This window comes from Hetaerina americana, unplaced genomic scaffold (assembly GCF_022747635.1).
Source record: "Hetaerina americana unplaced genomic scaffold, ioHetAmer1.1.p SCAF_133, whole genome shotgun sequence".
NCBI classification, from domain to species: Eukaryota; Metazoa; Arthropoda; class Insecta; order Odonata; family Calopterygidae; genus Hetaerina; species Hetaerina americana.
Window position 1 is genome coordinate 125,390 of NW_027286437.1, and position 15,681 is coordinate 141,070.

The following is a 15,681-nucleotide window of genomic DNA, read 5'->3' on the forward strand; positions in this document are numbered from 1 at the left end:
GGAAATACATGTAAATAGGGCTCACCTTTTACGAGGGGGGAGGGGAGGGGAGGGGAGACTGCATCTAAGCGAGGCCGGAACCGAATTACGCGCTTTGAAATGTGCAGAGTCCTCGGTGGGGAAGACACGAGAGCAGTGGCGGGGTGGAACCAGCGAACCAGCTTTTTTGCCTTGCTTCGCAGGGAGCAAGTCCACGCCCATTCGCCCGAGGTTTTAGACTTAAAATTGTCCTTATTCCTCTCCATCTCCTTCGCCCTAAAAGAGAGAAACGAGAGGAGACTCCGCGAATAAGGTGTTCAATGCTCACTTGTACGTGGCAGGACAATGACCTCGAATCCATAGTGCCCTATTTCTGATAAATCTATCCGTAATTTAAGACGACAGGAGTGAAAATGAAGGGAAACGTTTGAAGGTAAAAAAACAGTTAAACCTACCAGAAGATATTATTTTGATATTATTTCTTACGACTGTCACAGATTACCAAGATAGGAAACAACACAAAATCCTACGGGCCGTTATCCGAAAAATAATATGGACCACTCGGAAATGCTGCCTTTCATTTCGGTATTGTCACACGGATCAGAATTTCTGACAACTCGGACGAGAAAATTCGAACTGACCCGTATGGCACTAATCTTGTTGCGCCCCCGTTCACAGATTCTCAACTTCGAGAAAGTCTCATACGAAGACTAGGAAGGAGATATTTGAGTAGTCCTTATATTTTCTGATCCCTAATCATTTGCCTAGATATTCGCCTCCTTCTTGGTGATTAAATTTTCCGTCGCGTATTCATTCCTCCAATTTATATTTGATATTCGCGCATATTGTCGACCATTACCTCCTTGTTTGTACACCGCGTTGCAGCGCCCTTTTGTAAACAACAATCACGCCTTCACACCATGCACGAAAGTGATCGACAGTTGCATATAATTTGAAGAGGAAAATAGTCAAGTGGTACACTATTTATTGTGCAATTTATCTTATGATTCTCACGTGATTTTCTTAAATTCCACGCGCGAGTCATTCGTTTCACGGAAACTTGGCTCTTGTGACAAGTAAGAACCCTTATATCGACATCCCTTGGATAAAATAACACTGGGATACCACTCCTGACCTGTGCAATGTTGCCAACGATTGAACACAAATTTACGTAGCAGTAAAATAAAAAAAAACATTTCACTTCTAAAAAGAGAAATAAAAACTTTTTGGAAAATTGCGTCTTTCATATTCATGGCTCGCCATGAAGAAGTAAATATATGTATAATTCTCATAAATACGCAATTCACCTATGTTAGTTGCCCCCCAAGGTTAGGTCAACGGCGGCTCATATACGTAATTGCTTTTCCCTTGTCGCGCTCCCGAGGGAACTGCCGAGAAAGAAGATGAAGGCCTACTCGAAACTTTCAAACACTTCCGACGTTACGAGAGGGGGAAGGGGAATCTTCCGGGGAGCATTCGGAATTGTTTTCCATAAAAAGGCACTTATCTGCATGGAGAGCTACGCTAATGTCGTTCACTTTCGAATGTGATATTAGTTTTTAAAAAATAAACTTTCATTCACTTGGAAATCGGCTATGCAAGACTTCCACAGCACGAATTGAAGGGAAAGCACGCGAAGAAAAGAGAAACATGAAATATTGATTTATATCCTAACACCATCCGAGAGGTTAGCATCTATTATTAAATGTAGGTCAAAGATTTCTCATGACAACAAGGCAAATATATCGGTACCATCCTTTCTTTGCACACAATGACTTAAAAATAAACACTTTGATATTCAAACGTTTCGAGGATACGGCATAAATGGGTGCAATTTAGTGCCATTGGAGCTTTCGAAAAAAATGAACACTTTATTACCAAAGAACCCTATAAACAAAAGCTTTTTAGTCATTACCCTCTCTGTGTTTAAATGCAGTTTACGCTTCAGATGTGTATTAAGCGACGTCAAAATACGGCTCGTCTATTAAAGAAGAGATACTCAAAACGGGGTGGCTGTAAAAGAGGGTCGATTTGTTTGATGTATTCCACCAGGGGTAACAGATTCTACGGGCTCAATTACTGGAAGGATAAATAAGCTAAATCAACATCAAGGGCGAACGGAAATGAAATAGCTAATAAATTACTTCCTTCGGCGGCTTCGTTACACGGAATTCATTTGTTTATCTAAAGGAAAGAAATGTGATTTCCAAGATACATCCCCCCTCCCGCGGAAAACCATCTAAACAGATTACGTTTCTCTGCTCGTTCAAAAAGGAACAGCGATAATTATTGAACAAATATGAAGTCAAGAAAAAGCTATGTAACACAATGAGGCCACAAGGGAACTTAATTCCGGGTGGTGTTCACAATATGTTTCATCAATTCTGCGCCATTTGGGTTGGGAAAAACGTCCAATCAGACCCGATGCGGCGCATCTCGTGGCATCCTTTCAAACAATTTAACTCCACGGCAAGCCACAAACAAACACCTCAGAGCGCTCATTGCAACAGCCCTCACCACTATCTGTATAGATGCCATTTTTTCATCCCTGTAGATTAATATTCCCGCATGGTAGCTGAATTCAAGTCGTGGGAAAAAGGAATGTGAGTAATTACTGATTTCCCAGGAAACTAAGTCCACGCGTGACACGCCCTCGACGGGAAATTTCGCATTAGGTCCGAGATGGGTAAAAAACACACACACATCTTACACTCGAAAAGTCATCGGAAACAGAAATCCGTCAATATTTCAATCAACAGCGAGGAAATGACGATGGACACGTACAGGATAACTCGAAAAGCTATTAACTACAGCTGACTTGCGATCCCATCGTGAAATTCCTAGTACGTGAAGGACTACTATCAAAGTGTGCCCTTTCAACCGGCGCATAAGCCTTCCTTACTATCACTTAAGACGGAATCATCTCTCATACACTCTGGGGAGAAACGACCTCTGATAAAATCGCTGATTTATTGCCCAACTTGCTTCGCCTTATCGCCGGCAAAACGGCGCACGACTAATCGAAACTTGCACATTCTCAAGGCCGCAATGAGAAACATCAGTACGTTAACTCTCGTAGTGAGCAAGAGACGCAGGGGAACTTCTGCGTCATTCAATCGACAATCAAGTCGTGCAACTTAAGAGTGGGCGTATCTTCGCCTAGCGACGCACGCCAATACGCTCAGAGTTTCAAATAACATCCCAATACTTAACCACATTTCATTTTAATTCTAAGCCTACGACTAGCAATGGAAAAGAAATAAATAAATAATAAATAAATAAAAAATAGCTAGCGATAATTTTGTATTTAAATGCATTAAGAGAATAAAGGCATGAATGACGGTATTCTACATTAATATAACATCAATAATCCAAATGTTCTGGTTTAAAAGTTCATAATCAGCAGTAATTGATCCGCAGACTGCTTTGCTGATTTTCTAAGTACCCTACTCATGCTAGCTAAGTCTCTTCATTTCTTAGTGACATTCTTACGTTCGCATGTCTTATTTAATGCTTGACGTATTGCACTCACTCTTGATCGTTTCCCGTAGTTCTTTCCACCCAATCTCTTTCTTTTAACAATGTCTTGCGGGGCCCGTCACATGGTAAGTAAGTGCAATGGGACTGCCCCACTTTTATCGCAATTCTTTCACCAAACGTCATTTTCCCCAGTCCTTAGCATCTTCTCACTTCTTCACAGGCAACACGCTCCTCAGTGACATCACTTTTCCGTTAATTTACAATCCCCTCACCCTGCTAATGCGATAAAATTGACCATACAGCCGTACTGATTAGATATAAAGGTAGAATGTAATGGTATTTGCTTACGTAGGATTAATTTAAATATGGCGGCACATAACCTCCACCGTGTGCAACTTGAAGCAGTACAACGGCTGTTCGCAAAATGACTGCCGTTTTAATCTCAGGGCAGGTTTAAGTACTATTGCTATTTAGACATGGTTAGAATTTTATGAAGGGCAAATACATTGAGAACATCTCCACGTAGGAGTAACATACGTTGTAAGGGAATATGGTGCAGAATATTTCGTCCTTTTCCCATGAAATTTCCAACTGGAATTTTTGCTTTACTTTGGGCAGGGCGTATCATCTCACCGAAGAACAATTTCCTAAGAGACCACGAGAAAGTATACTGAGGATAAACTGCATCTTTTCACGAAGTGTTTTCTAGCTTCAAGGCGCACGACCTGTCTGCGGCGGCTATTCTGTTAGTCTGCGTCTTGACTCGCAGGTGATACTGCCTCCTAGGTAACAACGTTTTTTCGATTGCTCCAGTTTTTGTTACCTAATTCTTAATACTCATTCTATTGTTGTATCTTCCTTCACGAACCATTGATTTGGTTTTGTATCCTCTACCTTAAACAAATGTTTTTTCAACACATTTTCCACGGGTGTCAACATTCTCCTCAGATCTTTTTTTCCTCCACCAATAGCGATTCGTCTTATCCACCAATAGCGATTCGTCTTATCCACCAATAGCGATTAGACTTATCTACCAATAGCGATTTCTCTACCAATAGTCAGGAAGGAATAGTTTTGATGACATCCCAGGGTGACTGATATATATTTATATAAAAAAAACCATTATTACCAAAAATAATTAATACAAATATCATTATTTTGTATTACTTCTCAATATTATCCTCGGAATGTGGATATGCCAAAACACGCGATTTTGCTAACTTTTCTCTAATGTCCAGAAATTAGGATCAATTTCTGTTTCTCCCCATTTCGCCTCAAAAGATCGCCTTTTCAAACAATATGTTCCTATCTGAACGGTGATTCCGGGAAATGAAAGATATCATGCAGTAGTTAACAAAGTTACTCTTCTCTACATTGATTGACGCACTCCGCGAGAAGAAGAAATAACACACTTATTTTTGAGAGAAATACTTAAAGAGGAAATGGCCATATGCAAAAATATTTAGGGAGAACTAAGAGGGAAAGAAGAGCATGATATTTTGGCAGTAAAAGAAGACGTTTGTATGGATTAAGAACATGAGAGATGGAAATCCCCTATTAGGAAGACCAATTGGTAAGTTTGCTCAAATATAATTAAATATAAATGTGTTAAATAAATGGCTCAAACTAATATGGATGAAGGTGAAGGTAAATTTACGTACATTGAATAGGATAGAAGCCTACAGCAATTAAGGTCGGATTCAATGATTGATACATGAACTATATATGTAATTCTCAACATGCGTCTCTCCCAGTCTGCTCGTTTCATTCTCACGGGCAAATGAATAATTCTCCCAAGACACGAACCTTGGCTCATTCGAAATTTTAAATCCTATGAATGCAAAGACCGTCAAATTTTTAATCAACACACCTGCCAAATTTTACGAATCCAATTTTTCTGAATTTGTCGAAAAAATGAAGAAAAGACATTTGCACATGCAGATGGACGGACGTATACATAATAATCAGATTACATTATATATTTTTTATTTGAAAAAATATTCAAAATGAAAAAAATTCATAATGGACAAAGGTATAATTAAACCACTCGAATATTCTCATAATATTTATTTTAATTCTCCAAGGCTTACCTGCCTTAAGAGATCTCCAGATGAGAGTTTAGAGGTATTAACATACTTAAAATATTAAAACCCGTCGGAAAGTGCCCGCATTTTATTTCTTCATGTGTTTTCCATTTGTATACACCTAACCTTAATTTTTAAATAATTTCATGTATTCCTTCCCATTCTTTATCATGCGTCTAATTTTAACCATATCAAAATACTAAGTATCGCAGGGGAAATTATTCGCGTCTGTGAAACAAGAGATCTTAAACAGCGTTTAGGTTTATAGTGGTATTCCATGGGTTATTACAAAAGGCCCCTTTAATGATACGTATATCACCTGTCGTGGAGTACCTAGAAAGTGCCAGAATTCATAATTTGCATCAAAATCGCATTTTTGTAAGCAGCGATTCATCTTCGGCAATTTGCGACTCCTTTTAATATTAATAGAGGCTAAAATTTGCGAACTTACGTCATCGCTTCACCGAATGAATTTTTGATATGAAGGAGGTGAAAATGTTTACCACTCTGAAAAGAGGTTTGAAAAATCATACCAACCCGCCATAGCAATTAGCAGGGACGATTGTCGCATTTGAAATTGCGAATCAGGACTGAATGACATTTTTGCGTGAATAGCCGATCGTTGCCCCCTACAAAGAAAGCCTAGAAACTGCCTCGAGACTTTTTCATTAAGCCATTATGAGAGCAGACATCGAGAAGTGTCGCCGTCTTAAACGAATATTCAACCATCAGTTTTAGCCGGGGGAATATGAGAGTGCAATACGGAACGCCCGTGCCCTCGTACATCTTCCAATTGCTAATTATGCCGTCATGGACGTCAGGCGTCACGACCCCACCACACTATCTAGACAGCAGAAATTCATTTCTCATTTGGATTAAGCAGGAACCGAGGAAAGAAGCAACGGAACCGTAGACTATTCGAATGATATCCGTGAACGGCGGCACACGGCTAAGAAGCGCCGTGTCGAGTGTACTTTCAATGTTGAAACTCTCATCTTATTTTCCGGTTGATACAATGCTTAATAGGAATACGGCCCACCATATTTGTGAAATACAAAACTCGAAGCGTGAAGATAAGTCGAATTTGTCAGCTGAGTTTAATGCGCACGGGTTCAGAAAGAAAATAGACACCGGGAAGTCCATCAGGGGAATTATAGTTTCAGCTTATCAAAAAAGCAGGCGACAGAAGAAAATATTAGTAAGAATCTTGATTCATATCAACATCCAAATAATACTCGTATAAACTTGAATAAATTAAAATAGCCCCTAAGCGGAGATATCATAAAGAACCCAACACTTAAAATTCCAAACAAAACACTTGATTAATGCATAAAAAAGAATGTGTGTACAGTAAATTTCCTTAGTCAAGTATACTATTAATCCCCAAGCCACATTGATCACAGAACTATCATTTCTGAGGTTAAAATCTCTGATTGGGAAGATGACAGGGAAGTTTCATTCCTGCCATTACCTAATTCTTGACGAAGTGCCTTAAAGCTCAACGTCCCAGCCAATGGGAGCTTTAATGAACTGCTATATTCCTCAATTACTCCGAAGTAGGAACCGCAATAGCTCCAGAAATATCTGAAGCATACATAAATCGAATTATGGCCAATGCTATTTACACGGTCAGTTAACGGTCGGAACCACGCCCACTTCTACAGTTCCAAGGCTCAAATATAATTATTGTTACGGGCCTAACAAAATAATAATTATCTTAATAGTATTTGTATTCACACGACCCACTTTTCAACACTTCGTATCTTCTTTACCTGAAGATGACACGAAGTGTTGAAACCCGGGTCGGATAAATAAAAATACTATAGTGGAAATCACAATGGCTAATTATCATCTCTCTCTCCAATATGTAAAGTTTCCACAAAGTTAAGATTGAAACTATACAGATCAATAATTTTCTATTCTGAAGTAATGACAAGCGTTGCAGAGAGTGGTATTAATCAGAGATATTTAAAAGATGGCCAATGGGAGACTTCGAAACCAGGTGGTGGGACGAACCTCGAAGATCAAATCGAAAGATAAAATGAGATACGTGGAAGGAAACAAAAAAGCAAAAGCTGATAAGGGCAAGTGGAGTAGTATAAGGAAAAGAAGAGTGAAAATAGACTGTTTCGGAATGTGGTGGAAGGAAATAGAAACGTTGGTCCGAAGAGGGAATGCACCAAATAAAGAAGAATGTGGGAGAGAACAGCTGATCGAGGCGTAAAAATCATTATTGGCTTGGGAAAAATGGGCTGATGCAGATGCAAAACATCATCAGTCTGAAACACTAACCACGCAATGGTTACATAGGGAATGAAATATCGAGTTAATAAATTGGAAAATGTAGGTAACCACCAATCCAAACCCTTCTCAAACAAACTCCATTGGTATTTCGCGCTCACATCGAAATACGCGTGACACGCCATTCTAAAGACACGATTTAAAAGTCAAAACACTTCCTCCGCCGTTCTTATTTATAGCACATCAGACGGGTTCTCTCCCGTGGGAAGGGACATTTCGGCCCGCCACCAACGCCGCCGCGGACCCACCTCCTCTGAACGCTTCCGGGACTGCCGCCGCCGGAGGCCGAGGGGGAGGCAGAAAGAGGCGGGACCAAGCCCTGACCCTTGGCGCACCTCCCCGCCGCCGTGACGTCGCTCCCTGGCGCCTCCTCCAAGCGGGCGAACCCGCGGAAGGAGAAACGTGCTCGGAGGCCCACGGCCGGAGTGGTGCACGATGTCTCCATGGGGTGGGAGTTCGGGGGGGGGGGGAAATGTGATCCACGCGAGATGAAGAGAGACGAGGGTTGTTTTTTAGGCGGCGGTCCGGGAAGACCGTGGCACGTAACACTGGACGGCTCCTCAGGTGAAGATCACAGACACATCCAGGATGGTCCCGCCACAATATCTTACTGGGCGTGATTCGCTATGACAACACTCACTACGTGCTTCGCTCCAATGTCACAGGGCAGCTGGCGCAAGGAGCTAACTAGAAGGCTCAAATGGGAAAGGGAAGGGCCTTAGAATAACGACGTCGAGATATTTGACACAGCACCGCCTCCGCAACATTCTCGGGCGCGAACTGGCCCGTGATCCGTCCCACGCAGCGACCGGGCGCAATTAGGAACTCGCGCGCTCGAAACGGGGGGAATTGGGCGTTGGTTATTTTTTTCCTTCCTTCCCGCTACCCGCCGGGCACGAAGGAGCAACAAGTCGTAGGATGACACAATCAGTGTCAACCAATGTCACGTGCTCGCGTCGGAGTTGGTCGTAGCGGCATGTGGCCCACCACTGAGAGTCCACGCATGTATTATGCATGGGGAGCGCGAAGTGTGACGATCCATTCACTAAAGTACAGATGACACACATTCGCGAAAAAAAGTGAGGGAAGTGATTCCTTACGGCTGGAAACTTCTCGGTACCCGCCGCGTCACTGATCCTTCTTTAATAGGTCTTTGCCAAACTTATATTTACCCTCCGATATCACCTAATTTAGTTCGAGGGTAACCTTCGTTAAAAGTGGGAACAATATGGCCATATCTCATACGAGTCTTCAGTACTTGAAATCACTCGTATCTTTAAAATGAGGTGCTTACAGTAATAAAAGAAAGAACAAAAGAATCTCAACGTTAAGTCGCCGAAATACTCGAGAAGAAAAACAAGAGATAATAGCAAAAAAAACTTCTCCAAGCATTCAAAGCAAATATGAGAATTAGGTTAAGTCCAGTCGGGTTACGCGTGAAAAAAATTTGCGATTATTTCCGAGAAGAAAACAGACTTTCCCGGCAAGGGATCAAAGTGCTCTCGATAAAAGCCACTTGTGACAAGTCTTCTCTCCCTCCATATGTGTCGATACGCAACGCAGCTAAGGAAATCTCAACAGGAAGAGAAGAAAACCCACGTACAGCCTCGGAGACGAAAATCTTATAAGACGACCACAATGCACGAGAGTCAATCGGATTGAAAAAAGAAAAGCAAACCGGGATATCCTCCGAAAGCAACGGAGACAGCCCCAGAGAGGTCACTCGCCGCGGAGGAGACTACCACTTCCATGATGTCAACGCCTCTCGACGAACGAACCAAGTAGGAAGAAGATTAGGTCGGACACAAAGCCAGCAGTACAAGAGGGGCCCCACAAACCCTGACGCCACTCGCCTCTCCTTCCCCCCTCTCGCCCTGCCCCCCCTCACCCCACCAGCACCAAACCCCGTCCCCAAACACTCACACCCCCACACAGATCCACACACATTCTCAAGAGAGAATGAAGGCAAGGGATGATGACGAGATAGATTCTTCACCGCACACACCACCAATAATCGTCTCTCGGCTGGAACGTAATATGGTGAACCCGGGATCTGATTGGCCGAAGGAGTAGAAAGGAGGAGGGGGGGAAAGACGAGGAGAATGATCCGAGGACGATGTTGATGACGGACTCCGCTGGTCGTCGTCGGATATTCGGCCACTGAGCTGAGCGGGCCGTGTCCAGCGCAAAACTATCCAATAAGTCGGCCGTGGGAGACAGGTAAGGGGAGTGGGCAGCGGTTTGAGTGGCGGGAAGGGAGACTCGAACCGCAATGCAGGTCCACAAGATATTCGGAAGAAGAGGGAACCGCGGAGAGGCGCGAGAGGGCGGGGCAGAGGAGAGGGGGAGGAAGAGAGGACGACGGTTTCGACGTCCGAGGTGCGAGAGGACTTCGAGGGCACTCACTACTATATCGGTCTTGGGGAGAGAAAAAACCAGGGGGGGCGGGTCTCGGGGACGAGCTGGGGGGGGGCGAGGGAGGGGGCAAAGGCGACCGAGTGTCTGTCACGCGTGCCACTCATGAATCGACCCGTGGGAGTGGGGGGAGGAAGTAGAGGAGAGAGGGGAGGGAGCAAGAGTGGGCGGGTGACTCAGATTTCCCCCGCGTGGTGGAAGTGGACGGGAGAGGGAGGGCGTGTGGGTGGGATAAATGGATGAAGGCAAAGGGGGAGGAGTGGAGAGGGGAAGGCGGCGGAAAGAGAAAGGAGGAAAGAGACTGGGAAGCAGGATGTGTGTATATGGAGGGAGTAAACAAGGGCTTTATACGGCCTGATGCAAATGCACCTCCGTGCGGGGCGGAGGCCTAAGGAGATAAAATAAATAATTTGGGAAGGGGGGGAGAAGAGGAGGCGGACGGCGAGACAGAGAGAGAGAGACCAAGAGGGCGAGAAAAAGGCGAGGAGGATTATTTTATGACTCGAGGGGAAGTCCCTTGAGGAGGCGAGGAGGAGGAGGCTGTGTATTCCCGCGACCAAAATGAAGGGAGTCGGGCGACCACGGAGAGAAAACTATGAAGATTAATTGAGAGTTTTCATCTCAGCGTATTTGAACTAAAATATAATACAACTCCAAATTACCCACGAGCGCGCGGAAGACATCATATGCTGGACGAAAAAATCCGAAAGATTATAGTGTACAGAAGATTTATAATGATCACGAAACTTACTTACTCGCATAGACCCACAATGCGCCCAGGGAAATTCCCAATTGTCTCATAAAACTCAAGTTTCCTACTGAATCTCCGTGTTTTGGTACGCGAGGAGCTGTATAGATATTCACACAGCATATTTTAAATTAGGGCAAATTATTTTTTTTATGTGGCGATCTTATACGTGACAAGCGGAAATACAAACGAGTATTTCCCCACGGAAAATAAAAAAAACTTCTTTCTATAAACATCAATATTTGATTCTGCCAAAATATTATGACCTTTTGGCGCTATAAACGAATGAGGGGCTATCAAATTAGCTGAGAATCGGAAAATGATGAGAACCATATAGCCAGGTTCACTAACCGTAGTTATTTTAAATGGCACTCGTGATATTGGTGTGAATTTATGCAATGACATTTTAAATATTAAAATTGTTTCTTTGGAGATAAGGTTTATGCGATTAAGTTACCTAAAAACACAATAATCAAACCAAAGATTGATTTGATGAGTGAAAGGAGAGCTAACCTACTATTAAGCCAACACTCGAGGTGAGGCATTCATATTTTCATGTTTTATAATTCAATACACTTGGCAATAAGATGTTGAGCGAAAAACCACATAGTTTTGGGAGAGCCAGGCGTCCCCTAAGTCACTGGGAATCGAACCCGGGTACTCCAGTCAGTAATGTCACGCTCTACTCAGGAAATTACCACACCTCCAATAATGTACGAGAGTGTGCAAGTTGAATGAAGGCTTTTCAAAACGATACGATGTAGAAAAGCGAAGAAAATATGACGCACGTAGGAAAAAAAGGGAAATGAAAAATTAGGTTTGGCATGCGAGAAAGCAAAAGGGGGAAAAGGAAGGCGACAGAAAGGCGAAATCGAGAGGAGAGGGAGGGGGGTGGCGGGGGAAGCCGGCGTTGAGAACGAGACGACGATTACGGAAAAGCGACTTATCAGATTTAAAGATTTCCTCGTCTGGGAGAAGCAGTTATCGATTACGGATTACCAAAATAGAAATCTTATCGGAAATTCAGGATCCGCTTATTATGGGAACCCAAAAATAGGAAAAAATAATGCGATCACGTGTCATTAAGAACGGCGCGAGGAGTTAAAAATAACAGTCGGCCGGATTTTTCCGCCTTTTATCCGGCACATAAATCTGACCTTTACCCAGGGACTGGACTAGAGGCTCTAATTCCTTAAATTTCGCAGGCGTTGCCCCAAAACATTTATCCGAATGGGGAACATTCTGTTGCGATATATTTTTCGTAACAATTCGAGATTAGCAGTAATTAAACGAAATAGTCCCGACAATTCAAAAACTTATTTCCCATAATTTACCAAATTGAAAGAACTTTACGGCATGCAATTACGATATGTTAATTGTAATACATTCATGGGTAAACAACTGCAAAAAAATCATAAAATAAAGATTTAACTATTTAGAATTATACTGACCTTAAGAAAATTAAAGAATTAATTTCATCGTAAAATAAATTATTTCATTTATATTTAGGCTAAACAGTCTACTACCAAATAATACACGAAATTTAAAAATAACACATTTGCACTGAAATACGTTAATTTTCGTTAAATATCGTATGCTGTAGTTGAAATGAAAATACCTATCGCACGAAAAGTCTTGCGTTCTCCAAGGAACACTCGCCTTATTTAGCACGTTGACCTCTTAGCCCAAGGCTTCTGCCATGGAACATTTTGACACTGGTTTCGAGCATTTTCACTATTGTCAAATTTCGCACCCCACGGCGTTTGGCTAGGAGAATGGATGAAGTGGAAGTTTATGAGGAAAGTGTGGCAACTAAGGACGACATTTCACTCAATACCAAGTTCCTGGCACTATCCCATCCAGTCAGTATCACAGCTTCACTGCCATTGTGCTTCCAAAATATCTCATGTCCTAAGCATTTCAATCAATTTACACTGGCATTCCATGATTAAGTTTAATTTCCTTGTATTTCCAAGGAACCTAGTATAATCAATTTCTTTAATCCACGATTATCAACGATATTCTGTAAATATTTATCAATATACAGGGTGTTAAGGCATCATTCAGAGAAAAATTTCTAAAGATAAAAATACTACCTAATAAAAAGAGATGAAGGATGTATTTTTGGCGTCAACATAACATGATATGTAGTTGCCGTACACCAACATTAGAAATTAAAATTCAGCGTTACGTTGATGTATATTTTTAGTTTTCATGTCAGTATGTCGTCGCTAAATGCTATTTTACAATTAATTTGTAAAATATTTCCAGGCACATTTCCGCCACCGTACTCAACTTGACCCCCCGCTTGCCGGCCGGGGGGAAATACTCACCGACATGACCACGAGGACAATTTGCCATCAAAACATATCCCGGAGAAAAACAAATTAGTGATTAAGTGATATTTATAGCCCACTTAAGGCCGAAACGCCCTTTTATTTATAGATAATTATTTTCTTTCTTTTCCGCACTGCGCACTTGTAAGGATAATGAACGAATAGTCCATTAGTTGAGCACTCCCATTGTATCCATCTTCATTTCTCACGCGAACAGTCATGTTCATTGTTTTCACCTGTCTTGAAAGGACGACCCACTCGTCTCGAAATTACCTCGCTTGTGATTTAGCCTTTGGTTTTGTCATATATGTACAGTTTCCTAAATCTCATACCTTGAAATGTAAGCATGAGATGATATCTGTGACAGATTCATTGCCAGTGGATCCGTTTACAAGGAATTGTTAATTGACAACTAGCTTAGCGAAACTAGCCACTGGTCTTCGCGTCGAGGGCTTGCTCGTGTTTACTTAACATTTCCCATGTGGGGGACGAAAAAAATACTATGCTCAAGCCGGACGTACCGAAAACGTAACACGTCCGCTCGAATGAAAATCGAGAGATTTTTTTTAACGCCCAAAGACGACTAGATTTGAAAGCAAATAGCATTTGAAAGGTTGAATGATTTATTCCTCACCTCTTCGAACCCTCCGGCGCTCCGCACCCACCCCGACCCCTTACGTCAGGATATATACGACCTCCCAGGATGCTCTATGGCACCTTATCCCCCACCGCCCTCAAATCCCCATAATTGGGTCTTCTCCCTGTGAAACCTCGGGGCCCCCTGCTTTCCCCGCCTTCCTCTCCACCCCTCTTGTACCCTAAAACCGAGGAACATGGAATCAGTGACGTAGAAATAAGGGTTCATGAGTTTATATCGGATATAGGCTCCAAGGGAAGAGTGGGAGGAAGGAGTGAGGAGGAAAGCCATCGCAGGGCGAATCCAGGCGTCCACATTACGCTATCGAACGAACGGAATGCTCCGCGCCTCCCTCTCTCTCTCAAGTGGCAAAGGAAGTTACGATTACCGCTCAAAGCATACAAATATTTGCCTTGTTAGGGACTGTTACGTCCAAATAACTCTCCACTGGCCTCCACCGTGGAGCATCGTAAAAATGTATCCTTCGTGGCCATGATACTCTAGTTTTCAAAACATGCTTAGAAAAAAATAAATGCGAAGTTCAACGAAGCGGCACACCGAGAATTTCATAATTAAGGAGCGGTCAGTGCAATACTCTGTGAAACGAAACCACAATGTAATAAACATTGCATTCGAAAACACATGATCTTCTGCGTTTAAAAACTGCCGGAGATTAAGTTCGCTAGCGCGGGAAACCCTCTTAAGGGCAACAATATCAATTATTATTCCCCGCGGTAGGTAATTGTTCGTAAATTTTATTAGTATGGACTAATGTATGACTTTAACAGGTTGGTTTGGCTTGAATGGTCCCTAACGATGAATGAGGTATTACGCTTACGTATATTAGGACAAGTAATGCCATGAAAATGTTCCAATGAAATTCAAGAAATTTGGCAAATGTCTAACTACCTATAGTTCCATGACTGACATGACCAAATGACTACCACTATAGTTCCATTTTATGCTTGTGCATCTCTTAATCCTTAATGTGCACCACCGAAGCAATAACATGTTGAGAAAATAACTTCAAAGGAGTGCTTTATTTCAAGAAAGTGGAAACTTGCAACTCGCAAAAGATATATCTTACAGAAGTAGAAGACATTGGATGCGGAGAATTTTGAAAAGGCATAGCCTTATCGATAAAAAGACATACAATGGCCTACCGATGGGAATAGAAGAAAACAGAATTTTCAAAAAGATAAAGAAAAGCGAAAGAATTGAATCACTGGAATAAATTTTCAGGCAAACACAACTCGCTGAAAAAATTCTTCATGAGAGAAGTTCCGGATATAAACTGACTATAAAATAACTCGATGGGATGCAAAACAGCTCCACGTTGAAAGCAGATCGGAGCATAGAAGCGAACCGTCGCAGCGACTTACCCTTTCCGTGGAATACGGCCTTAGAGGGACGTGCAGGAGCGTAGATGGGAGGCTATGAGCTGTGGCTGTGGAGACGGAGACTAGGATAGAGACAAAGACAAATGCTGTAGTGTCAGAGAGGAGAGTAAGTTGTCTGAGGGTATTTGAAGAAGGCTAAAAAGTTGGATGAGGGACGCATTGGGAGGAAATGGAATGTTGAAGGGCGTGATGGGAGTGAGAAGGACGGGGAGATGCGGGAGAGGTTAATATGATTGGGCATTTCAACGACAAGATGGAAGGTAGGAGTCGTGTGGAGCTGAAGAGTAAAACGTTGTAATCC

At 42.4% G+C, this 15,681-nt stretch overlaps 1 protein-coding gene across 1 annotated transcript in view; it reads right to left on the reverse strand.

The window, feature by feature from the left end:
• Window positions 1-15,681, reverse strand: part of KrT95D (phosphofurin acidic cluster sorting protein KrT95D) — a 406,149-nt gene that overhangs the window by 79,893 nt on the left and 310,575 nt on the right. The gene's annotated exons all lie outside the window — the stretch shown is intronic.